This window comes from Ochlerotatus camptorhynchus, unplaced genomic scaffold, assembly GCF_037179485.1.
Source record: "Ochlerotatus camptorhynchus isolate MF236.1 unplaced genomic scaffold, CSIRO-AGI_Acam_v1.1 ptg000078l, whole genome shotgun sequence".
In the NCBI taxonomy this organism is placed as follows: Eukaryota; Metazoa; Arthropoda; class Insecta; order Diptera; family Culicidae; genus Ochlerotatus; species Ochlerotatus camptorhynchus.
Genome location: NW_027040568.1, coordinates 5,023,847 through 5,050,605, shown reverse-complemented (window position 1 = coordinate 5,050,605; position 26,759 = coordinate 5,023,847). Strand labels below are relative to the sequence as shown.

The 26,759-nt window shown below is 37.6% G+C and overlaps 1 protein-coding gene across 3 annotated transcripts in view; it reads right to left on the bottom strand.

Moving 5' to 3' along the window:
• Positions 1-21,480, bottom strand: part of Drip (drip) — a 176,150-nt gene extending 154,670 nt beyond the window's left edge. The window contains exon 1 of one of the 3 annotated variants that reach the window (XM_065217724.1): positions 21,379-21,480. The gene's annotated coding sequence lies outside the window, so the exon portion shown is untranslated. The other 2 variants (XM_065217725.1, XM_065217722.1) reach the window with 2 other exon arrangements.
• Positions 21,481-26,759: the final 5,279 nt, after the last annotated feature.

Genomic DNA, 26,759 nt, shown 5'->3' with positions numbered 1-26,759 from the left:
GATAAATCAATTTGCTTATCATAACCACATGGTTTTGAAAAATAAAACGTCTGGTGCAGATACCACAAAAGTCATCGAATGAATTATTGGTGGTTTTTCTTATCAAGTGCAGCCACGTATAACAAATTTATGGACTTTCCAATAAAAAATCAAATTCAACGCTGATTCTAAGGTGAGATGGCCCATACCATACAGCAATTTGACAGGGCGAGACGAATCATCAAACCGTTTGACGATTGTTTTTTTTTTTATTTATTAGGTGGAACGATTTTGTTTATACTACGATATAGCAGCTGATTACCTGGCGCAATCAGAATTTGTTTCCAGCGTGGGTGCAATTGAATAGTAGAATAGACTCAAGGTTTTTGCTAACTAAGGAGGCGTACATTACATATCCCATCAGAATTGCAATTTCATCCGATGGAAATCCTTAGAAGTTGCATAAAATTTACGGCCGATGAAAGTAACTCAAAATTGAGTCGGATTTGACTCAAAATTGTAAAAAAGTGGGGTTACTCAATGAATGAGTAAAATGTTCCTTAATTATCCTCAAAAATCTACTCGAATATCAGCAAAATCAAGGAAAATTTTACACATTTTTCAAGTATAGGCTAATTTACCAATTGTTGCACATCCCCCAATTGTGCAACATTTATCCATGACCATGACGTTTACCGATCATGGTGACATAATAATTAGTCATCAATTGTTGTATGATAAAACACGTATTTTTGATACTCAGTATTATGAATATCGTGATAAAACATGTCTTAAATTTGTATGACATTGTTTATATGATTTCAGGCGATTCCTTAATTTTTCAACTAATAATCCTCAGTTGTAAAATTAGTTATTACTAGCTAAAAATTCAATAAAACTTAATAATATTTATAGGAAAATGATGGTTATTCTTTTATCTAACGGTAAATTTGCAATACATCTATCAACCATGTAATATTTACAGAAAAACTATCAATGTTCAATAATTGGATCGCATTAGGACTCTTGGTCGCGCGAGGGTCTCGCTGGCCATTCATACTTCATATTATCGCTTCGAATATTAAAAAAAAACATAAGCAATTATTCCGTGCGGTGCAGCGTCAACGACGACCGCTTTCTATAGAAGAGTACAACGACAACGGGAACTAATAGTAGTGATAATTTATCAATCTATTTGGACACATGCGATCAAGTAAATTTAGCCTTCAGCAATGCATTTGAAGAATATAATTCAAAGACTGAACACAGTGGCACCAGTGTAGTGGTAAGCGTGATTGCCGCTCACCCCAGCAGACACGGGTTCAATTTCAGTTGGCGCCGCCGGGATGTTCTGAGGCAATAACATCTCTGCCATTTCATAAAGCTGTTGGTCCCCGGTTCATGAGTTTGATGGGTCGATAGGTGGTAGGGTCCAGGTGTGGGAGCTGCCTCCCTGGCGACGAAAAACAAATCAAGCAAACAAAAAACTGAACTTGAAATAAAGTCATGTCCGAAGAACTTCTTTTATTAAATAAGTAAAAAAAAATTAAAAACTGACATTTTTCCTTCAATCATGCATCTTGACGAAAACGTCGGCGATAGCTCGGAAAAAAATGTAATCTATTTGCATATTTTTTGCAATAAATCTACATGACATTTTCTGAAGAAGATCGCGTCGATCTTGTTTTCCGTGCTGAGCACCAATGCTACCGATGCCAGGGAGGCAGCTCCCACACCTGGACCCTACCTATTGACCCATCAACTCATGAACCGGGGACCAACGGCTTTATGCAATGACAGAGATGTTATACCTCAGAACATCCCGGGGGCGCCGACTGGGATTGAACCCATGCCTGCTGGAGTGAGAGGTAATCACGCTTACCACTACACTACCGGCGCCGATATTTATTTTATATTACAAAGAATTAACCACTTCATTCGAGCAGTTAAAATGACGTTTACTACCAGTCGAACTTTGAAATAAAACATTTGTTTTGAGATTTTTTCTCCTAGGACCACGAGAAAAGTAGCCAACATTTGTGCGTTTCATAAAAAACTAGAAATTAGTTGGTTCAGTTTTGTGAAATCGCTAGTAGAAAGTCACGCCAAAACTGCTTGACTAAGTGGTCAATTCTTTTTTCATATTTAAGAAAAAAAAAACTGTACATGTATTTGTACTGTCTGCATTGGTTGACGATATAAATACATGAATAAATAAGCTAATGCATTGTTCGGCTTCCTATCACTTGACTTGACCGTTCGTTATATGTGTGGTCTTGAGATGACCTATTTGGTTTTTATATTGATTCTAAAAGCATTGATGTTATCTGGATCAACCGGAAAGAAAACTCGGTCTCTTTCATCCTCATCAGTTCTTACGCGAGAAGTGAAAGTGACGTCAACAATGTGATTACGTAGGTATGAATGATAAAGAGTGAAGAAGAAGTGCGATTCCACATGCAGAACCTTTGTAGCTCGAGGTTCATCTTCGATAGGAAGAAGTTGCATCCAATGGTAGACCCAATTTGAGTACAGTAGACCGACATTACATCCACGTACCTGCAAAGTTTTCATGTTAAAATGGTGAGTTTCACAATTTTAAATCGTACCTAATTAATATAAAATACTAAGAATACCTAAACTTGCATGTTGACAGTGAAATATCGACCGCAGTTCAATTATTACATAAGATATGGCATACAATGTAATTGAACACATAAGCTACGCAAACCTCTCTGGTAAAGATGGAACCTTTACTATCAATTTCGTTCGGAGCATCGGAACATCGAGCGATAGATGACGCAACCGCTAAGGCTGCGCGGGTCATAATTCCATGCACCTTAGATCTGGATTTATGTATGCAAATTGTTGAAGATATTGTGCATGTTTCATTGTGTTGCCTTCTGGATCTGTCAAAAAAAAACTGAAGCTTTGCTTATTGAAAAAACTCCCTGCTAAGTACAAAAACTGCCGAACACGTAAACAAAAAAACATCATAAGTATCTAACAACACCAATACAGCCATCTCTTGAAATCATCCTGAAAAAATATCGATATAGGCAAGTGTTTCAGTTTTAGCACTAGTACTCCAGTTTCACCAGGGTCTAAATCAAATAGGAAAACAATTTAATATATGGCAACATATATGTTTTAACCGAGTATCGAAATAAATGCTTAAATAGTATGAGCATGAGCATGAGCATGAGCATGGTTGACCGTCCCCGGTTGCTACCCAGCTATTGCCAGATCACCTATAATTACACAGAGAGCCAACAGATGATGCTAAGAACCAGAGTTCTTAATTCAGAACAATTTTGGGCACTACATCAGGTAGTAGAGCATGGGTAGTAGACATCAGTAGTAGAAGTTTAAAAATGTTGTATGTAGGAAACATCAGTTTAAGGGATGTTCCCAGGCATGGAAAATCATTTGCATTCATTTCATACATTCCTTTACATTCATTTGCCTCTAACTTTTTTCATCAAAAGCATTCCGCAAAATGATGTATAGAGCTTTTGTATGTTTTGTCACTAGCTAAGTTTTGCTCATAACTCAAATCTGTATCTCTTATGCATCACGAATTAGAGCGGGCAGAACTTGTTACTGTTTTTTAGTGAATGTAAAATACATTCACTGAAAAACAGCAGTGGCTTCTGTTCGCTCTGCTTCGTCATGCATAAAAGATACGGATTTGACTTGCTAACAAAAGTTGTAGCTAATACCAAAACCTACAAAAGCTCCAGACATAATTTTGCGGAATTCTGTTGAAAAAAAAAAAGTTAAAGCCAAATGAATGTAAATGAATGCACGAAATGAATGCAAATGATCATGTTCCATTTAAAAAAAAAACATCCCATATCATGCATCATCATCATATTCATTATTCTGCAGGTTTCTGCTAGACATGTTCAATGTTTTGAATAAAACACACTTAAACATTTCAATTCCAATTATTTTTGTCGTAGAATGTGGTGGGAAATGGTAGTAAGTCATAATTATGTGACAAAAAAAAATATATTTATTCATCAACATCAGCAAATTTTTTCGTTTTTATGTTTTTTAAAACTTTTCCAAATACACCCTAAATATTAAAATTTAGAAAAAAAAATAATTTTGGATCTCACTTCATTGATCTGTCAATGTCAAATGAAGGGACTTTCCACATCCAGAAACTTTTCCGAAGCCACCGCTAGATAATGACTTTTGACTGTCTTTTCACAGTTCTGGATTACTGTACAGCGACCGTATGGAAATAAATTTGGAAAGAATGACAAATGTGAAATGTATTATAAAGCCAATAAGAGAACCACTAGGGCCTAATACTAGTACACTTACTCTTCCTCCATAATCTATATTATCTATATAATGCAATATCGGACGACAGTATAAAACATCGAACATAAGAACATAAGAGAACAGCGAATGAAAGATTAGGAATCACATAGATGAAAAATAGCTGCCTAACCTTGTTTTCCTTGTTCTCTCGGTGGACAAAACCGGGTCTTGTCACTACCAACAAGGCATAAACAGTAAAAAAGGACTAAGATGTGCTTCTTTGATTTCAAAACAATCCTGTTTCCCTAGTATTTCAACCGTATTTGAGGGGCAAATTAATCACTATTTAAAGTAAATATCTAAATAAATTTCTACAATAAACTAAATTGAATAACTGATGGTATTTAAATCAGTAGCTATGTGGCTCAATCGTCCTGCATGTTTTCTTATAATATTGGATGTTTTGTAAATTTTTCTAGTGCATTTCTAGTAATTGTTCTTATCAAATGTGGGTTCCCTGAATCCTACTGAGATGCTAAAACCCTTGTGTGAAAAGTATTTTCTGCAGAATCGCCAAAAAAGATGCCCTAAATGCACAGTTGCGCCTAAATGTAGACAATAACATTCAAAATCACTGGTAATTTTGCGAAAACAATGGATTTCGAAAAAAATTGAAACATTTTACCGTAATTTATTAATTAATTCGGATTCATTGACACTTAGTTTATTAAAAATGCTACCTTGAATGGTAATGACATCAATCGTTGCAGTCCTATGATCGTTTATTTGAATTTTGATATTGTATGCTACTTAACGTCAGCTCTATAACATTGAAATTAATGCAATAAAATATAATGTTTTGTTATGAAAAACACATCAGGGCAATCATTGAAGTCTCATGATAATATGCTTTAAAAATTCTGTTGATATCTAGCACCAAAAATGTTATACGTGACAATTAAAAATGCAACAATGATCACGGTAGTTCGGATAAGGCTTCGGTAATAGATAGACAGCTGGTGCAAGAGAGGGTGAGGTGTTAAGATGCTCGCTCAGATAAGGGGTATTTCTATGTTCGTATGAAAGTGCTATTTTCATATCTCACAATATCAACGTAACGTGGTGCGTTACGGTGTAAGATCTACCATTGAACCCAAGTTCTGACTACAAACTAGGGAAACAGGGGTTTTATTATGGAAGTTGAAGTGATGCCTACAAGGACAGTGAATGTGACAGCTGTTAATCCTCTTATGATCAGATACCAAACAAGTTCGCATATTTTACGCAAGAAAGATACATGTTCCAGGGCATTGCTTATCCAAAACTGACCGCTCAATAACTTTGTTTGTCTCCCAAATGATAGAAGATATAGAAACTGACCATGACCTCAATCAGCTTACGTGCCAAAAGTTGTAAAAACAGATAATTTTTTAAAATGAGCTTCTACCCCATGACGCAAAACGTGATTCACTCGTGAGCTACCTCAACCAAGCTTTTCCTTATCGCTTTTACGGCTTAACTATAAATTTCACAAGTTCTACTTTAAGCTGATAATTGTGTTCAACTGGATTATTGAGTGGAATTTTTGGAGGATACCATCGACGATGTTATCTCTGTAGAATTACACATATACAATCGGCTAATAAAACATTTTTTGTTGCTTGAATCTGACTGCAGTTATCAGTATGATTGGAAAGTTACTTTTTTCCATCACTTTTTTTTTAGCGAAATAAATGTTTCCGTTCAAACAAGTATTTTTTAAAGAGCGGTGATAGTGAAAAAAAAACCCTGATAAATCCATCTACCGGTAACAAGTGCCTTTCTCGTGTATATATGATCATTCGCAATATGCTTGAGTGTTGAGTGAGTGGCGTAGAACTTAATATTGAGTAAGCTCAGCTCAAAAATAAGTACATTGTTTACATGTAAGCTAATTACAACTACTTAATGCCTTTTAACTCCAAATTAAATTCCCGCACGCAACTTCAAGGTTGCGGAAATTTTGCCCTACCTGATGGTTAAGTTATTTTGTGTGGGCGAGCTACTCGCAATTTCAACAATTTGATGTTTGAAGTAATTGATTTCAAAAGCAGTTTATGGCTATTTAGCAAACTGTTCTTGAACTATTTTGCCTGCAAGTTGCAAAATATTTGTTTCTTTTTATTCATTCCCTCAAACCGGACACAATTTGGATACCACTGGAGAAATGATACTGAGTGTCTAAGAAATGATACTGATAGTGACCAGAATATGAAATGAAGCTATTTAATATTACACGAGAAGGCTCTTGGATTAGCCAGGGTTTTTGGTCATATCTCTGGAACTAAATTTCCAATCGGTATGAAATTCTGCAAGGATCTATAGAAGATACATACGAACAAAATGAAACCGATGGGAGATAGATACAAACAAGATCAAATCGGTTCATCCATCGCCGAGAAAAAGAGTGATGTAAACTGTTTTATTGCAAAAAAAAATTGTTTTGTTTTGCTCGATCGGCATAAAATTCGATAGGATTCTATGGGAAATGAACATAAAGCAAAAATTAAACCAAATCCACTCAAATCGATTGACCCATAGCTGAGAAAAATGAGTGAGGATTCCCATTTATTGCAAAATTTTACTATTTTGGTCGGACTCCGGAACCTAATGCCCGATCAGGATGAAATTCAATTGAGTACTATGCGATATACATATAAACAAATTGAAACTAGTTCCACTCAAACAGGTTCAGCCATCGCCGAGCATACATACGGTACACACACGCTCTGACTTTTTCCAATCTTGTCGACATTATCAGATTTGTATATGGCGCTCGACCGATGTGTTTTATGCCTTTCACGTTTATATTCAAATAGTTTTTATTATGACTATTGCTTATGTTCTATCCATGTGTCCAACCAAAGAACGTATGATTCTCTTATAGTTTTGAATATCAAAATGAGCCGAATCTTTAAGGAATCAGTGCATGATCCGATTCTGTAGTATGGTCATTCTTTACTTTATGAAGAAAATACATTCCCACCTAGAAAATTATCTTACGATGGATAAAGTGGCTTATTCACATGGATAAAGTGGCATGAACATCAATTACAAATTGCGATTTAAATACCTACATAGGATGTAAGGATGTAAGCTTACATTTTTTGATCATATACACTCAGGTCTTTTTTTTTACACGGGGGATACGTACCGTGTAAAAAAAAACCGTGTAAAAAAACCAACGAGATTTTGATTTTTCGCATGCTTAAATGTTTTAAAAAAATCGGATTTTGATGCCATTTGTAATTAAAGTATGATATGGTCCATATAGACATATTTTAAAAATTTCTGTATTTACACCAAAAATTGTGATTTTATTTTGAGTATGCCATACGATTACCTATAGCTTGAAACGGATAATGTGATTGGAATCAAGTCGATAGGTTGTATCGTTGTCGAGAAATCGTTAAAAACGTATCGTGTAAATCGTGGAAAACCGTGTAAAAAAACCGTGTAAAAAAAAAACCGCGTAAAAAAAACCGTGTAAAAAAAGACTTTAGACTATTTGTTTTGCGTTTTCAATATCCTTAGATCTCCTTCCATCATGTTTACCAATTGTAGTCACCACTAGCCTGAGTATACCGATCGGTCTTCATTCATCAACCTTTAGCTTTAAGACACAGTGTAAATAACAAAATGAATTTCAGCTAAATAAAGCTACTAGATTTGAGCCTTGACAAATTAAAAACATGACACAAGATATTATGGTCTTACTGAGAATTCTGAATTTAGTGATTCAAGTAGTAATAGAGTTTCCATCCTGGGATGTCCCGGGATGAAAAAAAACCCGTATTTTTTTTAATAATTTTAGATAATGTCGTAGCAGTTAAATTGATCATTGAGATTCAAAATTAATTAATACATCCAAGGTTGCAAATACTCATTGCAGCTAAAATAATGTTTTTTGGAATAATAAAACCAAAACATGGTATGATGGCATGTTTTACTTGTAACTTACAAGAAGAGGTTACAAAATATGCGTTTAAAACATAAAACCTATAGTATAGATTTGCTGATCGCTGAGTGAGTGAGTGAGTGAGTGTGTGAAAAATCGCTGATTGTGACTCTCATGAAGTGAAATAAACAGCTTTAATATGTCAAACACATTCTTTGCAACCTCTTCTTGTATCCTACCAATTCAAAATTTGATCATGGCATCTAATTATTTCATAATTTAAAAAAAAAACATTGTTTTAGGTGAAATGAGTATTTGCAACCTTGAATACATCCAGCTCACGCTAATGTCAAGAGTTCAAATCTCATCCCGGACAAGTCACGAATGACCCATGAGTGTTAAAGTGACAAATATCACACGACCAAAAATACTGACGATAAAAAATCGTCTCTTTTTTCTATTTATCTTCATTCACTTTCCGGGATCCTTGGATCGTCCGGGAAATCGAATTTTTATTTTCCGAATCCCAGGATATTGAAAACCACAGGGAGATTGAAGCTCTATTCAAAGCGATTGTCTATTTTCAAGCTGTAGCAAGTCTATGAAGCTTGATACATCACAGAATGAGTTTTGATTCTTAATAGATTCTAGTTATATGCTCAGGCAGGCATGAAAAAACGTTTACATTCATTTGCCTTTTACTTTAATTATGCACAAAGCTTTAGTAGCTTTTGATATTAGCTATAAATTTTGTAAATAACTCAAATCTGTATTTCATATGCATAATGAAAGGCTGCAAAAGCTTCATACATCATTTTACGGAATTCTGTTTTTGAAAAAAAAAAGTTAGAGGTAAATGAATGTAAATTAATGCAAAAATTAATGTAAATGAGTTTCCATGCCAGTTCTCGTGTGACTACTTTTGGTACCGTAAAACGGGGTGAAGTTAATCATTGAGGTAAAGTTGATCACAACCCAACTAACCATAGGCACGTTATTTCGCCTTTTTGGCTACGTACGGGCCTCATCAGAACTTGCAAACACTGGTTAAGTCGTTGTTCAGCTGCATATAGGCAAAATGGCGAAATAACGTGCCTATGGCTATTTGGGTTGTAATCAACTTTACCTCAATGATTAACTTCACCCCGTTTTAAGGTACCATTGAATTTGCGATTCTTATGATTTATATGATATTGTTATAAGATTTTTTATTCAGTATTTCATTAAGTTGTTGTTATAGAACTTTTGAATCGTTTTCTCAAACAAACAATGCATTCTACTCTAAATGTACCATTTTGTGCAAGTGATAATATATGTAACTGAAGTCTTTTTAAGAAATTTTGTTTAAGGTTTAAACTTTCAATCTTTAAAGTAGACGAAGTAATAGGGTGAAAATGGACTACAAACGGTAGTACACCCCCTTTAAAAACGTTTTTTCACCATAACTTTTTTCTTTGAATTTTCTCGTTTTTCAAATATTGTACAAAGTTGTAAGTGCTTAGAAAATGCATATTTTTGCAGGAGACAGTAAATCGTTATCTCTTTGTTGAAAGGATTTATTCTGGTTTTTGCATTTTTTACACTATCTTTAAGGGGGTGTACCTTGAAGGTTAGCAGGTATTAGCAGCTTATGATAACGTCATTTCATTCAGCAACTTATACCCTACTGTTTCATATACAATTCATTGGGGGATCCAAGGAGATGCTTAATAAATTTTCAAAACATGTACCTCAATGTTTTGCTACGTTTTGAAGTTTTCATGTAGATTTTCCTATCTGAGATCAGCAACCCGTCTTCTCTTGCTGCGAACAGTCAGTTCATCGAAAGCTTTCTTTGTCTGAATATCTCGAGTAGAACGTGATTCAGGAAAGACTTGTCCAGAAAGCCACGTTTTATTACGCATATGAAAATGAGCTCTGTTCCGCTTGCAATTTTGCCATTTTTTTTACAGGTTTGAGCAGAACCGGATGACAACTTCTTTATGCTTTGCAGTAAACTTTTCTCCACCAGTCTTCTTCTTAACATACTCCAAAACACTATTATTTCTCTTTTTTGGATCTGATTGAAACCAAACACCACACAACTCTGATCATAGATGATTCAACATATCAATACTCTTAAAAATTACCTTTGAAAACCTATCAAGTACAGCCGGATAAATTGACTGAATGACAGCATACACGGAAAAATAAAACAATACAAAAATTTAATAGATGATTTTTCCAGGATTCGTTAGTGTCAACATAAATTACGGGATTAAACGCAAATAAGTTTAAATAAATGTGTTACCACCTGCTGTATTGCCATTTAATATTGATAGCTAGTGCAAATGTTCACCATAATGACTTCTTTTGTCATAATTAACAGTAAGCAAAACATTTTTTGTCTTCATGTATGTAAATACTTGGAAAAATCTTCATGAAAACAGCAAAACATTTTTTGAAAATTTATTAAGCATCTCCTTGGATCCCCCTATGAATTGTATATGAAACAGTAGGGTATGAGTTGCTGAATGAAATGACGTTGTCATTAGCTGCTAATACTTGCTAACCTGCAAAGTACACCCCCTTAAAGATAGTGACGTAAATCCTTTCAACAAAGAGATAGCGATTTACTGTCTCCTGCAAAAATGTGCATTTTCTAAGCACTTACAACTTTGTACAATATTTAAAAAACGAGAAAATTCAAAGAAAAAAGTTATGGTGAAAAAACGTTTTTTAAGGGGGTACTACCGTTTGTAGTCCATTTCACCCTATAACTTCGTCCACTTGAGAGATAGAAAGTTTAAACCTTACAAAAAGTTTCTAAAAAAAAAGTTCATTTCAATGTTTTCATAGGTGTACATCAAATTTAATAAGACATAAACATGTAATTTTTTTATCTGAGTGTATACCCTCCTTAACCACAAATTTTCACTACTAAAATAAAGTACTTAAAAAATAAAGAAACCTTCTAGAAGACAACAAAAAGCTTTACTCAATAGTTTCGTCGCAAATAGCCATGTCCCACTTTTTTTGAATTCGTCCCACTGTGTGCCGGGATGTTCTGAGGCATAACATCTCTGATCACGCCAGGGAAGTAAAGCCATTGGTCCCCAGTTCATGAGTTGATGGGTCGATAGGTAGGGTAGACGTGTGGGAGCTGAATTAATGAATTAATGAAATGCGTCTAAAAAAACGGGATTTCAATTTTTCGAAAATTCATCAAAGTTAATTACACCTTAGTGTATAAAGGGTGATACGGTCAAAATTTGGTCAATATCAACTTGACGTATTTCTTTCAATTTTGCATTTAAAAAACCTGAACACCCCTCATTTTGAAGGTGTGTGTGTGTAGAATGTTGCTCCTATTTTGATTTTGGAATTCACTCTTCAGATGTCAAAATGCCGTCCAAGCAAGAAGAGCAGCGTATCAAAATTTTGCTCGCGCATCGCGAAAATCCGAGCTACTCGCACGCAAAGTTGGCAAAATCGCTAAAAGTTGCCAAATCAACCGTTACAAATGTAATTAAAGTTTTTGGGGAACGTTTGTCGACAGCCAGGAAGTCTGGATCGGGGGGAAACCGAAAACCGGAAGCCGCTGAGACGACAAAGAGAGTTGCCGATAGTTTCAAGCGAAACCCTAACCTCTCTCTCCGAGATGCCGCAAATAAGCTGGGTGTATCGTCTACAACCGTGCATCGAGCCAAAAAACGAGCCGGACTATCGACTTACAAGAAGGTAGTGACTCCAAATCGCGATGATAAACAAAATACGACGGCCAAAGCGCGATCCCGGAGGCTGTACACGACGATGCTGACGAAGTTTGATTGCGTGGTAATGGACGACGAAACCTACGTCAAAGCCGACTACAAGCAGCTTCCGGGACAGGAGTTTTATACGGCAAAAGAAGGGGAAAGGTAGCAGATGTTTTCAAGCACATGAAACTGTCAAAGTTCGCAAAGAAATATCTGGTTTGGCAAGCCATCTGTACCTGTGGCTTGATAAGCAGCATTTTCATAGCTTCCGGGACTGTCAACCAAGAAATTTACGTGAAAGAGTGTTTGAATAAACGTCTGCTGCCTTTCCTGAAGAAACACGGTTGTTCCGTACTGTTTTGGCCGGATTTGGCAGCTTGCCATTACGGTAAAAAGGCCATGGAGTGGTACGCCGCCAACAACGTGCAGGTGGTTCCCAAGGACAAGAACCCTCCCAACACGCCAGAGCTCCGCCCAATTGAGAAATACTGGGCTATTGTCAAGCGGAACCTAAAGAAGACCAAAAAAACTGCTAAGGGCGAGCAGCAGTTCAAGGCAAACTGGCTTTCTGCGGCGAAGAAGGTGGACAAGGTGGCTGTACAAAATCTGATGGCAGGGGTCAAGCGTAAGGCCCGGCAATTCGGATTTGGAAAAGCGGAAGCCTAACTGAATATTTTTCCTGAATTTTATACTAATTGAACTTGAAAAATAAATTTAATTTGATTTTTTAAATAAACGATTTCACCGATTTACACGCGTTTTCCCTTGACCAAATTTTGACCGTATCACCCTTTATGATTAATAATTAATAACTATTCTGCAATTTTTGGGTTTAGGCACAAAAGTTCGAACGGCCAAGAGGTCGAAAAGACAAAAGATCGACCGATTAAAGGTCGAAAGGACAAAGGTCGACACATAAAAAGTGTGGGATATAAAGTAGAAAGAAAGGACACAAATTTGAATGGACATAAGGTCGAAATGATGAAGGTCGAAAAGCCAAAAGCTGATGTACATATCAAATTTTGATTCAGTCTTCCAGCAAAACGAATTGCTGAACTGGACTCCCAAAATTAAAATTTACTGTTTGTGTTGATCAGTAAAATGAGGGATCCTACAAATATATTGCAATTACGTGAGTCGATCCTGTATCGCATGTTGACTTATTATTATTTGTTTTATACCCGTATTCAATGATTATTACTACCGTAAGTATGGGTGACAATGGGCCAAGAAATCAAAATTTGTCGTTCCTTACCTTATAATATGCACATTTTAGCAAGAAAAACAAATTTTGAGCATGTGAATATATTCATCAATGATATATTAACAACTAACATGGAAATGTTGATATAAATTGATATCTCATTTTGCTAATATTTAATAAAAAAAAAAGTGACCTATGTGATACCTTATGTGGGTTGATATTGGGCCAAACCATAAATTTGGTTAAAATAAAGGGTGATACGGTCAAAATTTGGTCAATATCAACTTGACGTATTTCTTTCAATTTTGCATTTAAAAAACCTGAACACCCCTCATTTTGAAGGTGTGTGTGTGTAGAATGTTGCTCCTATTTTGATTTTGGAATTCACTCTTCAGATGTCAAAATGCCGTCCAAGCAAGAAGAGCAGCGTATCAAAATTTTGCTCGCGCATCGCGAAAATCACAGCTACTCGCACGCAAAGTTGGCAAAATCGCTAAAAGTTGCCAAATGACCCGTTACAAATGTAATTAAAGTGTTTGGGGAACGTTTGTCGACAGCCAGGAAGTCTGGATCGGGGGGAAATCGAAAACCGGAAGCCGCTGAGACGACAAAGAGAGTTGCCGGTAGTTTCAAGCGAAACCCTAACCTCTCTCTCCGAGATGCCGCAAATAAGCTGGGTGTATCGTCTACAACCGTGCATCGAGCCAAAAAACGAGCCGGACTATCGACTTACAAGAAGGTAGTGACTCCAAATCGCGATGATAAACAAAATACGACGACCAAAGCGCGATCCCGGAGGCTGTACACGACGATGCTGACGAAGTTTGACTGCGTGGTAATGGACGACGAAACCTACGTCAAAGCCGACTACAAGCAGCTTCCGGGACAGGAGTTTTATACGGCAAAAGGAAGGGGAAAGGTAGCAGATGTTTTCAAGCACATGAAACTGTCAAAGTTCGCAAAGAAATATCTGGTTTGGCAAGCCATCTGTACCTGTGGCTTGAAAAGCAGCATTTTCATAGCTTCCGGGACTGTCAACCAAGAAATTTACGTGAAAGAGTGTTTGAATAAACGTCTGCTGCCTTTCCTGAAGAAACACGGTTGTTCCGTACTGTTTTGGCCGGATTTGGCATCTTGCCATTACGGTAAAAAGGCCATGGAGTGGTACGCCGCCAACAACGTGCAGGTGGTTCCCAAGGACAAGAACCCTCCCAACACGCCAGAGCTCCGCCCAATTGAGAAATACTGGGCTATTGTCAAGCGGAACCTAAAGAAGACCAAAAAAACTGCTAAGGGCGAGCAGCAGTTCAAGGCAAACTGGCTTTCTGCGGCGAAGAAGGTGGACAAGGTGGCTGTACAAAATCTGATGGCAGGGGTCAAGCGTAAGGCCCGGCAATTCGGATTTGGAAAAGCGGAAGCCTAACTGAATATTTTTCCTGAATTTTATACTAATTGAACTTGAAAAAGAAATTTAATTTGATTTTTTAAATAAACGATTTCACCGATTTACACGCGTTTTCCCTTGACCAAATTTTGACCGTATCACCCTTTATCTTAAAATAAACAAATGTAACTAAGCTATTTGGAGTACACTTGGTTATGATCACAATGTACTTCTTATGCTTGACTAAAGATCGCGTGTAACTCTCATCTATCCACATAAAAGTGTGTTCAATCTGTGGACATTTTTAAAACCGTGTTGTTGCTGCTATGTATGACATTTATCTTTACAGTACTATTTAAATAAAACAACGTGTTAATGTTATCTACTCTTTACTTCAGGAGTTCAAGGAACATATCCTAGTCATCATTTTCTGTATGTTCAAGATGTCGGCATCAATAAACATTTTTGAATTTTTCCCAATGTCACCCCGTCTTACAGTACATAAAATGTTTTTTTGTATCTTATAAATAAAAAATAATGTGTTTACAAATATCGATAATAACAACGCAACTACAGTGTTGTTTCCTTGATATTTATTTGCAGGAGGAGGTGGATAATGGGGCTGACTTTACATTTATCGGTTTTTAGGGGATTCTTTCGTTTTCTCCGAATTTACCTCTACACAATATAAGTTATAGTTATGATGCTGAGCTGCGAAATAAATTAAGTTTGAATTTCATCTAATGTAAGATGTAAGAGCAAAATTTTGATCGTTCCCAGCAATAAAAAATTGATGTGTATATATACTAAAATCAAAATCTAATTCTGAAAAGCGAAATATGATTTTATACTATTTTCCCTTCTTTGAAACCTATTAGTTCTTTAACATTTGATTTTCAGATGACTTGTCAGAACATTCATTTTACTTAATGTTTACATCATTCACGAGTTACTAGCTATTCAATATTCCATTCTTAGACCGACATACATTCTGACAAATGGAGGAGGAATTGGATTTGAATTTTTTGTCCATTTTACCTTCAGTCCCTTTTGACCTTCCGTCCATTTGACCATCTGTCCTTTTGACCATTTGTCTTTCGACGTATTTTCATCGATTCTAAAGTAAAGTTAAAAAAATCTGTTAAACTGGAAAATTAGCCTCAATTGAATGCTTCTGTGATAAATACTCAGGATATGCCATATTTTAGATGATCATGATAAATGAAAAATCATCGAACTTATAAAAATGCATATAACCTGAACGGGTTAATTTCGATTGCTTATAGAGATAAAATATATTTCTGCCATCTTTCTGAGAACATCTGAAAATCTGGACATTGGAAATATTTAACAAATTTGAACAGCATTGGATTTTAATGATTCTGTCACTTTGTTTAAGTCTCAGTCACTAATTTTAAAAATAATTTTATGAAAATTTAATTGAAATTTTATTAAAAATTTAAAAGGAGTCAATGGCAAATTTAAATAGAGCCATTGTATTTTGGGGTCTCCCTTAGCTCAGTCGGTAAAGGTGCAGCTACAAAGCAAGACCATGCTGGAAGTGACTGGGTTCGATTCCCGGTTCGGTATCGTTTAAGTCATAGTGTGATTTATTGGGATTTCGTGAAAATAGACAATAGGACTCGCGCTGCTGGGCGGGTGGCGGAGCGCTATTAATTGAATGGTGGAAGGTTAGGGTAGACAAAGAGGAAAAATAAAAACATGTCTTTGGTGTGAGGAGAGATTTCCTAGAAACAAGTGGGGATAGGGAGAAAGTGGTGAAAACAGAAGTATTAGATTTATTAGAAGAATAGTGGATGAAGAGGATAATGGAAATAATACTCTATCGATATTGTTTTGAAGAGGAAGAATGATTCAGCGAAAAATTAACAGTGAATCTTCCGGATATTAGTGCATGGTGGCCGGAAAAAATGTTTAAGATAGCTGTGTAGATCACCGCGAGCACTTGGTGGTATTACGGAGGCAGAGTTTGGTGAGATCAATCTGATTATAAATCAATTATAAATCCTTTTACCATATACTACTAAATACATGTCAGATTTGGAAACTTCACGTTTAAAAATCTAAAAGTGTGTTTGCAGTACCATTATCCATATGATAACGGTAGTGTTTACATGCGGGGCTTATTGTAAGTGAAAGTAACCTCGGAATGGGCGTGACTCTCCAGACATTCTGAAATGGGTTGCTGGATCTGCAATAGAGCTATCACCTTCGAACTCCCGGACTAAAGCTGTCTACAATGACCATAAATGTGACATTGTAGAGAGAGTTCTTCCATAATAACACTGCCGGCCAGTGGGGGTTAGAGGGAATACACACACACACACACACACACACACACACACACACACACACACACACACACACACACACACACACACACACACACACTCACACACACACACACACACACACTCTCTCACTCTCACACACACACACACACACACACACACACACACACACACACAGAGACACACACACACACACACACACACACACACACACACACACACACACACAGGAAACTGAGCCGTACGTTCCGGCTCATGGCCATGCGAGTCGTGAGTGCGTACAGAGCCATCTCGTCGGAAGCAGTATGCGTTATCACCGGTATGTCCCTATCGGCATCACCCTGGCGGAGGACAGCGAGTGCTACAGGCGGAGAGAAGCCGGAAGAGTACGGAAAGTTGTGAGAGTGGAGTCATTGGCTAAGTGGCAACAGGAGTGGAACACGACGGAGAACGGTAGATGGACACATAGACTAATACCGATTCTTTCGACCTGGGTGAACAGAAAAACACGGAGAAGTCAATTTCCACCTAACGCAGTTCCTGGCCACGGCTGCTTCAGGAAATACCCGTCCTTAACGTGGAGAATATCGTCGATGAAATGTGTCGAGAGGTGGACTCTTGGAATGCCGTCAGTAGGGCAGGCACGCAGATTATGTCAGAGCTGCAGTGAAAATGGAGAGAAGAGCAGCGATCTATCAACGCCAGCTAGCGCTGAGAGTACGACAAGTGCATGAGCACAGCCACCCCCCGAAGTAGTCGCTTCACAGTGGTCCCGGGGGGATCCAGGCAGAGGAGAGAGTAATGAATGGGTTTTAGTGGAGCTGCACTAGGCAACTAGTGGATACCACACCGTGCCACCTTCACTACAGGCCAGGCTTCTTGAAGCTTTCCTAAACCTTACTATAAAAAAAAAAAAAACACACACACACACACCCACCCACCCACACACACACACACACACACACACACACACACACACACACACACACACACACACACACACACACACACACACACACACACACACACACACACACACACACACACACACACACACACACACACACACACACACACACACACACACACACACACACACACACACACACACACACACACACACATACACACACACATACACAATTCATATAACTCTAAAAGCGTCTTGACAAGAATTTCAAAACAATTTTAGAAATAATTTTAAGGAACAATAATTAACTCCAGGTGAGTTTGCTAGGAGTATGCTGAGCATAATTTTAGGTAATTCTGATGAGAATTCTTTTACGACTGTGAGAAACATTCAAGGTTAAATTTGAATGACTGAGAAGAATTTCAAGAGGGTTCTAATGTGTGATTGAAATTATGTGTACATAATATAAATTGCGAAAAGAACTCAAAGGGAATTGAATTCTGAGGATAGTTCAAATAATTCTGGGTCAGATTCCAAAGAAATTCTGAGGATAATTCTTAGCTCAAAGATAATTCCAAAAAGAATATCAATGAAATCGAATTTTCCAGGTTAATTGCGAAGGAATTCTGAGAAGAGATTCAAAGGAATTCCAAGGATAGTTTGGAGAATCATTCTGAGGAGAATTCCCAGTGATTTTTAAAATTATTCGAAGCAGACCTAGATAAATTTGAGCAGAATTTAAATATTTTTTTTTATTTCACTAAAATTCTAAGAAATGAACATGTGAATTTTAAATAAAATTTAAACTTCAGAGTATTTTTGGGACTATCGAAAAAAATCTTAATTTAAATTTAGAAGAATCATAAAAGCAGTGCTTCGTGATCTGATTATTTTCTTGACTGATGAAAGATTATTCATTGATTAGTACATTTCCAATGATTATGATTATTAACTAATGATTAAATTATGTGAGGCATATGAATAAGATTAAGATTCACGATCAATCTCTAAAACAAACCATGATTAGTGATTATGGCTAATCAATAGTCGTATTCATTAATCATGATTAATTTTTTGATTAATCAGTGACGCTCTGCAGCCAGTTTGTTCCAACATCTTGCCATTTCTGCAGGATTTCGAGCTACCTTGTCAGTCTTCGCCTATTTTCGCGTGATAATTGCCCAATATTTCTCTATGGGCGGATTAATGTCCTTTTTCGATAAAATCCACTCCATTGTCAAAGTACTACTGAAGTACTGCCCGGCTTTAGAAGCAGCTTGACAAAGCCAGTTAAAACATCACAGATCCTATGTGTGTCTAAATGTGAGGTAGAATACGTTTCTCTAGAAACTTTTACTTGAACAGTTTGGAGTCTACTGTCTTCTTTGTGACGAAAATGGTCTTTGCGATACAGCTGCAAATCCTCTGCAAGATCATCAGCTTTTAGACAAATTTGATGACAAAAACGAAATTTATCTTACCGGGCACATCCTTTTTTTTTATTTTTTTTTTTTTTGGCAATTTCAACGTTTTTGCGATTTTTAGAACTGACCGTGACTACGTCGGATTTTCGATCAACTCGAGCTAAATAATTTTCCTTCCCTCATCTATCTATATGGCAAAACTATTTAGATCAGCTCGAATCGTGAGGAAATTTTCAGCAATGCAAGAGAGTTCAAAACAAACATTTCAGAGCCGATCACTTGGAGTGCTGCTATAAAATAGTTTCAGCGACCAGATTTAACGCGGGCTTGAACCCAGGCCTGCTGGGGTGAGAGGTAATCACGCTTACCACTACACCACCGGCGCCATTATAACCTGCCACCTTCGGCTCAGTAAAACTGTTCCTAAACTAACTTGGCTATCTGGGGCCCCTATTAAATGCTTTATGAGATAATGTAAGGGTTGAGCAACTATACAAACAATAGCCTAGAAGAAAATTTGGTCAATATATTTTGTTAAATTCACATTAATTCGCTTATTTTCAACATATAATATGAACTAAGCGGTCAACTTTCTAAATGTATAAAGAAACAGAGAGAGTTTTGTAATGTTATTTGCAATGTGCAGACTTTTCAGTTTGACTAGTCAACTTTCGTAAGTCGTGGTTGATAAGATTAAGCAGAATACATATTCAGTCAACAGTTTTATTTTCCTCAGGAGATCAGCACAAACAAACAACAACAACAAACACCCGAGCACCTGCGAAGATTACGGCATACGCTCAGCTTCCATTAAAATTCATTTATGTGCTGAGATATTTAAAGAATAATTTTCGTCAAAAGTTTCACATGACGTCGTTACGTCATCAAAACAAAACATTTCATATCATAACAGACACACACAGAGATTATACCCTCAAGCTTTCTTCTTTGGGTCAATCACCAACATCCTAGAGTTCTTCATCGCTTTTCATCAAAGTCACATGGTCAACGCGCCTTGATTTGCATATTTCGTTGCTCAAGCTGACCAAAAAAAAAACCATAGTGAGGAGGAATTCTGAATGCCTACACTGGCATCCCAAACCGCACCTCGTATCACCTCCGAATGGATGGTGCATGTACCTCCACCATCGTCTCAATGGTAGAATATCACATCAAACAAAATAAAACATCGAAATGTCATCCAACGATAATTGATCACCACTTTGGGCGCTTCAAAGAGACAACCCATAACAATCGAATACCTTTCGGTGTATCTCGTGAGTAATGTTCTCCGGCACCTCCATCAACAGTCAAAACGTATCAAATCCTTTGAACACTAACCGACACCCGCACGTCACTAGTTCTTGAATATGTACCACTTCATTCCAGAAATGATAAAGAAACGTCCCAAAAGCTACTGGATTGTATCATATCGTTATCACTTCACTTTCATTCCTTTTTGACACTCATGGAATCACGTCTCGTTTATCGCATTACGAGTGTCTCAGGATGCTTGACGCGAGTATATCGGCATGATTTATGATACCTTCAACTTAGATTCTAAATATCAACATTACACAATCACCTTCTGGTACTGATGGACAGGATGTCAGCTCAAATTCAAAAACACTTTTTTTCTGGTACTACCGCTGGGGGAAACTCGAACAAGTAATCCTCAAAATTTAAAAGACGACCACCAACTTTGTTTCGCACAATTTCCACCGAAATTAAAACCACCCGGCGTAATTAGTGTCGCCAAAAACTTTTCGCTACAGCAAAACAAACAGAAGCTAGAACCGATGTTCTAAATATACAACCGTACTCAGAAAACAAAAATCCAGAACGGACACAAAATCGCGAGTATAGCCTGCAACAACCAACGTTTAAATGACAAATATCTGTAACGTACAAAACCAAATATACCTGAAGGGGTTTAGCTCGCAACAACTACTATTCGAGAGCCTCTCGCGCGCGCTAAAATCTCACACACGGGGTAACCTCTATACACTACCCACTAAACAGATGGGGAGTTACTTCGCGCAAAACGTGGTTTGTTTTTTCCGTTTTCTACTGCTAGACGCTCGCACTCACTGCTGAGTAGAAGTTGCTGTTCAATAATGCGAACCTGTCCGACTACCTCCCTCTGAAAAATCGGTAATATCGCGCTGCTGGCGGCAGGCTCTATGCTGGGAAGTTGCTGATATCCGCGCACTCACCGATTATTACTCTGCGTGCAGCTTCGCTCGAGGAATGTGATGCCTCCTCTACAGTCAACACACAACACCTGACGACGACGGCTGCGATGCGAATGCTCTCACTTGACTTCGTCGGCTCTGGTGGATGCTCTGATGGTGCACTGTGCTGGATTGTTTCGGTTGATTTCATTGCCGCTGCTGCAGATCGCTGTGGGGTGGGCTATCTCTTGAATCGAACAAAATGATGCAGGGTGTCCATATGACAAGGTGCATATGACAAGGGAATTCCAACTTACAAAATGTGTTGAATTTTCAATAAACTTTCACCATCATTTGGACCAGAGGTTCTCAGAATATCGTTGATTGCGACTGACTTTGAGAAAATATATACAATACTAAAGACAGGTTAAGGCAACACCAAGATATTCTTAAAGCGAATCTTAGCACGCTGGCCAAAAAATTACGTTCCGGATTTTCAAAAAATATTGAAAAATGACAACGAAAATCTTAAAAGATCCAACATTGAGCTTTATTTATTTAGTTCACCGTTTTCGATACTTAATTGTTGCACATACTTCTTAAATAAATGATCTCGTTCTAGTTATATACGCAGTCTTGGATATATTAAAATCATATTGATTTTTTGGAGTTTCGGCTTTGCAGTCTGAGGAGTTCAAACAGTAGTTTTTAAAGTGCCCTACGTTTACACATTTATTATACAAAATGAACGGGTAGAAAGTGTTCGTGGCCAGTGGTAAGAATTAATCGATTCCGAAACAAAAACACACACAACCAAAATTTAAAATTGTAATTGAACAACTAACCATAGGAATAGTTTGAACCATACACACTTACAAAAATAACTACTTTTACAAGAAACGTAATCCATATTGGACTTAAATCATGGAATGTAAACAAACATGTCATGTAAAATTAAGTGTTCTCAAACCGAAAAAATAAGCAACGAGACGAAGAGAACGTTTGATTGAATTGATTTTCTCGTTTCTTTTAACTGATTCTTATGTCAAAAGGGCCGCTTACATGTGTCGCTCAGGGAACCTCAATTTACACGACTTTTTCGTATTACCTATCGATCTATTAACTCATGGATCGGGGACCGACGGCTTTACTTCCCTTCTGAAGGAACGCGTGATCAGAAATTTTATTCCTCAGAAAAACCCGGCGGCGCCGACTGAGATTGAACCCAGGCCTTTTCGTTTGAAAGGCAATCACCATTGGAATAGTTTTTTTTTCCTTGATATGTTTTGCGTCGATCTTGTTTTCCGTGCTGAGCACCAATGCTACCGACGCCAGAAAGGCAGCTCCCACACCTGGACCCTACCTATCGACCCATCAACTCATGAACCGCGGACCAACGGCTTTACTTCCCTTCCGAAGGAAGGCGTGATCAAAGATGTTATGCCTCAGAACATCCCGGCGGCGCCGACTGCGATTGAACCCAGGCCTGCTGGGGTGAGAGGTTATCACTCTTACCACTGTACCACCGGTGCTGCTATTGGAATAGTTATCGCATTAAAATTTTTGATTGAAAGTTGTGGGTGTTTTTGTTTTGGAATCGATTAATTTTCACCACTGGCCACGAACACTTTCCACCTGAACGTTCAAAATGGTGAGTTCTCGAAAAAAAAATTAACCTTGAACTCGCCAGACTGCATAGCCGAAACTCCATTTAATCAATTACCAACAGTCGACAAATTACCACATTAAAATCAAATTTATCATTCAACTTGATAAAATTTCTGCACCAATTGTCAAGAGGATTACGACTGTAGGTGACGGTTGGGTAAGACGCTCATTTTAAGCTTAAAGTAAAATTTAACAAAAACTATAAAAAAAATTCGTGATAAATTAAATGAATATTTATCTCTGGTGTACTTTCCCTAATTACATTGATTTTCAGGGAATTTCGTTTTCATTTGATGGTGTTTTATCACGATCAAAAAAATATCGAAATAATGCATGAAAAAAATAAGCCGGGCAAGGTTGGCTTCCCCTAGCGGATGAAGGCCACATGGAATATCACATGATTATGGCCATATAGAAGATTACTGTCTGCGGCAAAATTGTTCAGTGGTTCAAGGCCAATTGGTTAGATCACATTGCAGCGCTATTGTTCTAGTCGAATTCCTGTATTTTAATTAACCCCAGAAGATGTTATTGAATTTCACACGGAAGATTCCTCAAATTTTCGTTTAAGTTATTTTTCAGAATTGTGAAACAATGGGATATTATAATAATAGTTTATATCTGTAAGATCATGCAAAGTTCACGTACGACCAGTGCTGAGATTTTTTTTTCCTTGTCGGGTATTTTCATCACTGCGACCATTTTTCTGATCTATTGTGGTATATTCCCCTTTTTTTTCTTTAGCTATATCAAAATGCCGTATCACTATTATTAAGAGTGATCGGCATCGTTTGACTAAGAGCATTATCCCAGCACGGCATTATACCTCGAATAAAGTGCACTGCCGTACTGGGAGTTGTTCTCCAAATGTCAAAGGGTTCTATCAGCCCCTTGTCGAAGAACTTACGCCTTTTATTGAAAATTGCCGGACAGTGGCATAGAAAATGTTCCGAGTCTTCCTTTTCTATGCCACAGAAGCGACATACATCATCTTGAAGTTTTCCAATCAGCTTCAAGTGATAACGGCTCGAACAATGACCTGTTATAAGACCTGCATATATACTAAGATCTTTCTTAGAAAGATCCAGGATTTTTTGGGTCACAGAAATGTTTGGATTAATGAATCGCTTCGACTGCCTAGCAATAGAAGTGTTCTTCCAGTTTTCCTCCACTTTTGAAGATTCCCACGCTTTTAGCTCCATTCTAAGAGATGCAGCCGATAAGCCACAAAAGGGCTCTGGCCCGATGAACTTATGAGAAGATCCGAATCTTGCTAGTGCATCAGCTCTTTCATTTCCCTCGATCCCGCAATGACCAGGAACCCAATATAAGTTGACTTGATTATGACAAGACAATTTTTGAAGTGATTGAACACACTCCCAGAAAAGTTTTGATGTACATGTCGCCGACTTTAAAGCATTTAGAGCAGCTTGACTGTCGGACATGACGCATATACTTGAACTCTTATAGTTTCTACGCAAACATATAATGGAACACTCTAAAATTGCTTGGATTTCAGCTTGGAACACAGTTGGCCATCTGCCCATAGGAACCGATATTTCTATCCCTGGGCCAGTTACTCCTGCTCCCACTTGATTGTTCAATCTTGAACCATCTGTATAAAAAACAATCGATCCTGGACGAAGAACCGGGCCACCAAATTTCCATGAGTTACGCCCAGGGTGAACTATTTGAAAAAGTCGATTGAAATTGTATCTTTTCTCCATCCAGTCTTCGTTGTTCCTTACTAGAGAGTTTTTAGTGCTGAGATTAATTATTGTCAAAATCTCATTCAACGGCGCCGGTGGTGTAGTGGTAAGCGTGATTACCTCTCACCCCAGTAGGCCTGGGTTCAATCCCAGTCGGCGCCGCAGGGATGTTCTGAGGCATAACATCTCTGATCACGCCTTCCTTCGGATGGGAAGTAAAGCCGTTGGTCCCCGGTTCATGAGTTGATGGGTCGCTAGGTAGGGTCCAGGTGTGGGAAGGCGTGATCAGAGATTTTATGCATCAGAAAATCCCGACGGCGCTGATTGGGATTCAACCCAGGCCCGCTTACCAATACACCACCAGTGCCGCTGACAATGTTTGCCCTGACGATAACTGTTAGCTCAAATGAGTGACCAGAATTTTGAATATTCCCGTGTATCGAGATTTTGCAGCACTGTGTATGTCACATAAACCCTTTCAATTTCGCATTCAAAGGGTCAGCGGTTTTATGATTTATTCATCGCGAGCGTTCATCTCATCGGGGAAGTTGCTTGAATATGAATTGAATTAAAACCCATTAAATCACATTAAAATACTATGATAAGGTGATTGGTAGCCTCACCAAATAGACTACACCCGGATATATTCTGGGTACCCCCAGGCAGTGGCGTGGGGGGCTTGGTCACTGATAATGACAATAAAATAAATAAACTTGAATAAGTAAGAAGGGTCTGATCACACCATAGGTGGATAAATTCGGGTTTTAACATTGATCTTACATTGCAAATGATTTGCTTAATGAGTTCTTCGCCTTTGATTGAATGGTTGATTTAATTTTAAATTAAATTTTATGTTTTTCAAAGAGCTTATATTACCTACTCATTTGGGGGCGTATTTTCATTGATTTGAAAAAATAAATAAATTGAGCTGCACAATTTTGCACCTATTTCTAGTTTGGTCTAATTTTGAAATTGATCGCGAATACCTCGCGATCAGAATATGTTAGCCATAATTCCCTCCAATAAATTTTCAGTGCATCTTTTATCTACGGATTGACTTAATATTGCTGTTTTTTTTTAAGATTTCGTGCGTTTTGTGGACGCACATCAATTATTTTGCATAAGAAAGCGGAGCGGTTTTATGATGGGAAAAAAGTGATTTTCCTAACACAGATTACAAACTTCAGTGTCTAGCTCTGAGAAAACCGAACGGTACATCTATTTGTGCTTTTAGATAAGCATAAGATAAGCAGTCCCTCCTACTTAAAGAATTATGCTATGGAACCCCGTCCGCATCAGCAAAAAAAACCGGGAAATTATAATTGAGGTGGGGCATAGCAAACCGTTCCATAGCATAACTCTCCAAGTAGGAGGGACATTCAAGGCTAATCTCAAAGCATATATAGAGGTACCGTCTGATAACTTCAGTGCATGCTACTGAAATTTTCGGTTTCATACATACATTTCAATACTGTCACAATTCAAAACTTTTAATTGTTGATGGCAACTGACGGACTGTTTACTACTTGATACTGTTTATAAGCAATCTGAAAAAAGTCCTACCTTAACAAACATTGAAATAACAGGCCTCCTTAACGCTTCTGTTGTTGATTATCCACTCCATTTTGTATGTAGCTTGTTGAAACAATTATCTGAAAAGTAATAAATGTAACAAACTTGTCTTGATTACAGATCCTAGCAACAGCGAGATTACCCCGTCGACAGCATTAGTGCTTAATCATTCTGGACCTTTTTATAACACCGCAACAATCCATTTGAGGGATACCAGATAAAACAACAAACGGCCCTTTAAGAGCCACCATTTAATAAATTATACATTTGAACAATTAAAAGAATCGAACCAAAAAAATATATGTATCGACACATCGCGATTTCAAATTTCCGTTCATGCCCCTGAGTATAGACACTTCTACTTTTTTGTTACTGATTTCAATCATAATCAAGATGTTGCAACTTTCTGTCACTGGTTTGAGCTGCTTGGGGAGCCTTGTCCGACCCTAACCGGGTAGTCTAGTGTGAGGCAAG